General features: G+C 46.6%; 1 protein-coding gene and 1 non-coding gene across 5 annotated transcripts in view; both read left to right on the forward strand.

Moving 5' to 3' along the window:
- Positions 1–6335, forward strand: part of CMSS1 (cms1 ribosomal small subunit homolog) — a 430734-nt gene that overhangs the window by 309819 nt on the left and 114580 nt on the right. The gene's annotated exons all lie outside the window — the stretch shown is intronic.
- Positions 1247–1354, forward strand: LOC114006927 (U6 spliceosomal RNA). The gene has a single exon (XR_003548583.1). It is a non-coding gene; the product is annotated as a U6 spliceosomal RNA (small nuclear RNA).

Raw genomic sequence — 6335 nt, forward strand, 5'->3', positions numbered from 1 at the left:
TTTTTTTTTTGGAGGGGAGAGGTTTTTGCTATAGGGAGTGTGCACTTGCCAAAAAGGCAAAGAGAGACACAGAGAGACAGAAAGTCAGAAATCACCCCCTACGGGGGATGGCCACGCTGCAATCCCTTCTCCTCCTTTCTCCTCTCAGGATCTTGGGCACACACGTACATGTGCCCAGCATGAGTTTAAGCCACTGGGTCGGGGACTCGAACTGCAGTTGACTACATAGCCATTACGCTAACTGCTGGTCCCAAGGATGTTGAATTTAATAGAAATTATTACCATAGACAGACAGAACATTACCATGGAAAGATACTATTAGCTATAATTTATTTCTTTGAATGACTTCCTCAAACTAGGAAAACATTTTGAACATTACAAGTGAAAACAAAGATTTTCCAGGAGCCAGATGGTTGTGCAGCAGTAACACAAGGCGGGTCTGTTTGGGAAGGCTCTGTGTTCACATCCAGAGACCTCCCTGAACGTGCTGGGCACATGCATACCCATTCTCCAGGGCTGGCTGAAGCTGGGGGGATGGCAGTATGAAGACCCCATTGGAAGTGGCTGTGTCTTTTTCTGTCTCTCTGTCTCCCTCCTTCCCTCTCTTCTCTCAGACTCTTTCATTTGTGGAAGAAAGAAAGAAACTTAAAAACAAACAAACAATAAAGAAAGAATGAATGAATAAAGACTTATTCTCTGCCTGAAGCAAGATTCTTTTTAGTTTGGGATTGTACATCAGATTCTGGTTAAGACCATGCCGGATTTAGCCATGTATGGGATGTGGAACTAGAGTGGTTCAGGAAAGAACTGGTTTGCTTGGCCTGTTGCATAACTCTTCTTTATATATTAGAAGGGAATTTTTAAATTTCTGCCAATGTTTTCATTTTGTACTGGTAACCCACAGGGGTTTTATATTATCATTCTCTAGGCTCTATCAGGAAGCTTAAATCCAAGATTGAACTAATTAGAGAGCCCAAAATTAGGTTTCTTCATTTTTCGGTATTGAAATCTGTTTAATGTGGGTAATAGATGACATCTACCATCTCAGTACTCACACTGCGGACAATCAAATGCAATATTACACACTTCTTTTAAGAAAATACTGAGAGTTCAACATACAGTCCGATGGCAGGAGACCTTCAGGAACACAGAGATGCATAATCCTTTCAAAACCATTCATGTGTGCTTAAAATGAGTAAGCTATCATCTTTTCAGATTTTCTTTTAAGTGTTCATAAAAAAAGCAAGTGTTTGCTTCAGCAGCACATAGACTAAAAATGGAATGATACAGAGAAGGTTAGCATGGCCCCTGCCCAAGGATGACACGCAAATTTCATGAAGCGTTTCATATTTTTAAGTTATATGTGATTCAATGTAATATAAGCAAGATTATGATAATAATAAATAAACTAAAATAAACAAGTACAGAGAGTAAGGAGGTAAAGGAGAAGAGAGTGGTCCCTGTAGCTAGGATGGGAGGGCAAGCCCCGCCCCTCAGTGATAGAACAGATAGCTTGTCATGGACTGACTATGTATCCTTAAGTCAGCCGCTTCACTTTTCTGAGCCTATTTCTTTATTCACACAGGGGAATTTTAATAATGTTTCTGCTTTCCTCAGATGATTAAATAAGGTAAAAGATAAAGAAGCATATTGTAAGCTCTAGAAAACTATACAAATGTACCATGTTACTCATTTCATAAATATGTATCGAATACCTACTCTGTACCAGACACTGTCCTAGGGATACACATGAAAAGTCAAATAAGCTCTGTAGTGGTGGGACAGTCACCCCAGAGAGAGAGACATGTGGACCAATGAAGCACAGTAAAGGTTCATAACTGTATAGAAGTATGCTATGATTTAAACAATGGTTTGTCCCCTGGAAGTTCATGTTTTGGAATCTGGCACGCAACGTAATGGTGCTGGAAGGTGCTAAGGCCTCCTGGGCGGTGACTGGATCGTGGAGGAGTCTGCCTCCTGACTGGGTTAAAGCTGTCTCACGAGAGACTATGAGTTCTAGCTCTTGTGAGAAGGGGTTAGTTTTCCAGGGATCTGGTCGTTCTAACAAGAGGCCGGCTGCCCCCAGGTTGTCCTCTCTGCACGTGCCTGTCATCTCGACTCTGTCAGCTGTGTCGTGAGGTAAGCTGGCAAGGCCAGCTTCTGGACAAGAATCATGAATCAAACTTCAATTTCTTTACAAATCAGTCTTGGGTATTTCTACAAACACAATAGTGGACTAAGACACAATAGAACTTTCCAAGTAGGTCTAGCTATGGAACTGGGTTTCTGAGGTTGGATAAGCAGAAGGTTTTGGAGTCTAGAAATGCTGTAGGTGCAATATTGTAGTGATCACCCATGTTCCAACTGAAGCTACCCGTAATGGAGAAAAGGAAAAAGTCTGACGTGGTTGCCAGCCCTTATTGATAAGTAGGTGCAGTGATGAGAAGAGGCCAGCAGGTGGCATAAGTGGAAGGTGCACAAGTGTGGCATGGGTAGAGGGCCTGAGCCTGGAGGGAGGAAAGATGTTCTGATCCGAGAAAGAAAAGGAATTGCCTGGAAGTAGCTTGGTGGGCTGGGTGGACGTTGCCACCCCCGGCTTGGTGCATGGGCTGTGAGAGCTTGAGTAACCCTCTCTTAAGAATCTCTTATGAGTCTGTCCTGGGGTAAGGGTTAGACAGGAGATGGAAGAGGGGGCAGGAGGAGGGAGCGTGTGAGAAGGGTAAGGCCGTGGGGGTTTTGGCAATAGCCATTACCTCTCATTCCTTGAGCACCAGAAATGTGCCAGGTACTCAGCTGTTTCATATATCAATCTTCACAAGACCCTACCAAGTGGGACCAGCAGTTAGCGTAATGGCTATGTCACTGGACTCCCACGTAGTCGACCGCGGTCCGAGTCCGGGACCTGGTGGCTTAAACTCACGCCGAGTGCGTGTGTGTGCATGTGTGCCCAAGATCCCGAGAGGAGAATGGAGGAGAAGGGATTGTGGCATGGCCATCCCCCCTGGGGGGTGATTTCTCGCTTTCTATCTCTCTGTCTCTGGCTGGCTGGCAAGCGCACGCGCCCTATAGCAAAAAAAAACCTCTCCAAAAAAAAAAGATTTTTAAGAAAAAGCAAAAAAGATAAAAGACCCTACCAAGTAATTACTGTCATCTGTATTTTGCACCTGTAATCATAAGGCACAGAGAGGCCACATGCATTAATTAGGTCACACAGGAAGTCCACGTTGGGGTCATTGAGCCCAGGTCCACCTGACTGCAAAGCTATGTTCATACGCTGTTCCACACATCCTCAGAGAGATTTGGAGAGCACTATAAAAAGGGCCTGGGAACTCAGAGAAGGGGGAATGTGACGTTTGTGGGAATGAAAGCAGTAGCTGAGAGGGCGAGTGACCCAAGATGCTTGCATGTGTGCAGGTGGCGGGGACTGGCAGCGTTATGAGAACTAGCATCGCTGAGCTCTCCAGTGCAGGCCAAGCCCTCAAAGGGTTAGCAGAGGCCTTGCCTCAAGGTCTGGGGGAGTGTGCTGTGCAGAAGGCGTCTGGTCTTCGAAGAGAATCCTTCCCGGCAGTTAGTAAAGGAGATCAGCCTTTCCAATCCTCCCGCTCCTGGCAGTCTGGTCTGCCGCAGCTTCACTTCCTGACGTTGTCAGTGGTCGGCCTGTTAGCCCAGGTATAAGGGACACACAGGGGGAAGTGTGGGGGGACACGGCCTCTCACTTGCCACCATCACAGCACTGAGGACTGGGGCCTGCCTGCCATGGGCTACACGGGGACCTCTGGAACTGGCTGGTCCCAGTTGGAATTTTCTTCAGACTGTGCTGAAAGGCAGGCGCGTGTACGCCTCTCCAAGTGCTCACTGGTCAGTTACTGGTTACGTCTGAGACAGGGCTACAGAGAGATGGGAGGGAAGTATTTTTCCTTCCTCACCATCCAGGCACCGCTAATATCCTGATTTTCCTTTACTGAAGGACGGTTCGTTAACAGCAGAACTGCCAGCTCCTGCTGCCCACATGGAGCAGTACACTGACTAAGGGCGCAGGCCAGATCAGGGACTTTTCTGGGAAGAAGGTGTGACAGTTGGGGACAAAGCAATGTAAAGCTGCAGCCAGGTAAGAGTGACCTCGGGTAAGGTGCTGAGGTTAGAAGAAGCAGGTCAGGAAAAAAGGCAGAGGAGAGCAACTGAGGAAAGATGTCTCGCAACCTTATTTTCAGTGAAGAGCCTCTGTTGGAATTTTTATATGTGACAGAAATGAACATTCCTGTCAAAGTAACACGGGCTGTCTGTCCAGTCCATCACAGGAGGGCTTGGGGCAGAGAGAGGGTAAATAGATGTCCTTGGAAAGGGGATATTAAGGGAAAGGAGGTCAAAGTAGCCTTAAAAGCCTACACTTTGCCCAAGATGTTCAAAGAAGTTGGAACCTTGTAACTGCGATTCCTGCCTCTGCACCGGTGTGACACGGTTTCCCTTTGAACTGCTCCAGCACTTCCGCTGCACCTTGCTTGTGATGTGTTTCATATTTTGTATTGTTTTATAGTTTGTACGTTTTTCCTACTGTCTCTACTGAACCAATAGTTCCTCGAAGGCCAGGATCGTGCCAGATTTCTTCCTGTCTCCACTGCAATGCTGTACATTCAGGAGCACGGTGTTTGACTAACTGCAGAGTCCAGGGATGTGGCGGTTCCTCTGGATTCCCTAGCCTTTCAGTTGGCTACCAAAGAGAACAGTTTGCAAAGAGAGCTTTTTCCTTTCTTCTGGAATCAGGGACCAAATTATAGTCAAGTGTTTTCTAATGCTGTGAGTGTTAGGAGAGAAATTTTCTGTTTAGGGAATGTTGCTAAGTCTTCTCATCAAAAATAGCCTTTCCATCTACTGCCAAGCTCTGCCAGGGCGGAGCAGGTTGGCAAAAGCAGTTCAGAGGAAAAAGCAATGTAATGCCCTCCACTCGTGGCCCCGCAGGTGCCAGTGGAGGAGGAAAATGTGTGTGGTTGAGGCTTGGACAACTCAAGTGCTGTAAAAATGAAGCAGACTGACCGTGGGTGCACAGCTCTAGAGAAGACCTTCCCTGACTTTGGTATGTTCCTGAGCACCCTATGATCCTGGGCCAGGAGTCTTTAAAAGGAAACTTGGATAAAGGCCAAAGGAAAAGCAGGATAAATGGCCCTTTAAGAGGAGTCCACTCAGACCTCAGCGATGGCAGCAGCTCAGAATGGCAGCAAGAGCAGCTGGAGTGACAAGAGTCAGCCAGCCGGACACACGGGAAGCCTAAGCAGGAGGCTAGGCAGAACTGCTTCCTTCCGAAGGCTGCGTTGCTCCTTTGGGACTGCCACTCAGGACTGGCATGGAACCGAACCACTGACAGGATAGCCATTTCAGTTTTGCAGACTCTACTCCAGGGCCGACCCTATGGCCTAGTAGTCAAGGGAACCGGATCCCACATAGCAAACATGTGGTTAAGAATCCCAGCTCCAGCAACTTGAAAACTATGTAGGGCATATTTATGTGTGTGCACAAAATTTAGTCTGCTGCCTTCCCTACATCATGTTCAATCACTATTTCATTCAGAGGCTTTGGTAGAAGAAGCATCCTCTTACTCCCCATATTTGCATAAAGGCCCAGGGGACACATCACCACAGGGGAGCTCCCTGTCTCTTCTGAGGAGCGGTGGCTTCTCATTTCCCTGGAATGAAGACAGCTGTTGTGTGTGTGTGTGTGTGTGTGTGTGTGTGTGTGTGTGTGTGTGTGTGTGTGTGTGTGTGTGTGTGTGTGTGCGTGTGTGTGTGTGTGTGCATGTGTGTGTGTGTTGGAGAGGGTGGGCTAGAATGAGAATAGTCCTCTCTTAGCCCCACCTCCATGGCCGGTCACAGCAAGGAATGGGTGGAGGCTGGGAGGAGCATCTCCATGGACTGGCGGAAGCCCCTTTGCGGGATTGCTCCCTCCAACCTCTGTCAGGTGCAAAAAGCAAGACCAAGATGACATAGCTGTGGTCACACCAAGCCCGTTAACGGCATCAGTTGTCTTTGTTTATTCAAGAGCTCTGAGCTGCTCTTTGTGTAGCAAGAAATTTGAACCATATTTTATTTGAGACGCTCAGAGAGATACAGCAATGTGGCAGCCTTTTACAAATCTTGAAACTGATTCACTACTTTGTATAAAGAACAGTGGGTTGGAGTACTGACATGTGCTTTCATTCTGATCTTTCTGTTAAATATCCGTAATTATGTAATCTCCTCATAATGTGATTTATGTTAATGGAATCTCTACTTTCTAGTTGTTTCTTTTACTATAATTAGCTGTAACTATTCTCTCAGTCTTGTCTTGGAAAGAGGGTTCACACA

Source organism: Tupaia chinensis, unplaced genomic scaffold (assembly GCF_000334495.1).
Source record: "Tupaia chinensis unplaced genomic scaffold, TupChi_1.0 Scaffold000100_1, whole genome shotgun sequence".
Classification (NCBI taxonomy): Eukaryota; Metazoa; Chordata; class Mammalia; order Scandentia; family Tupaiidae; genus Tupaia; species Tupaia belangeri.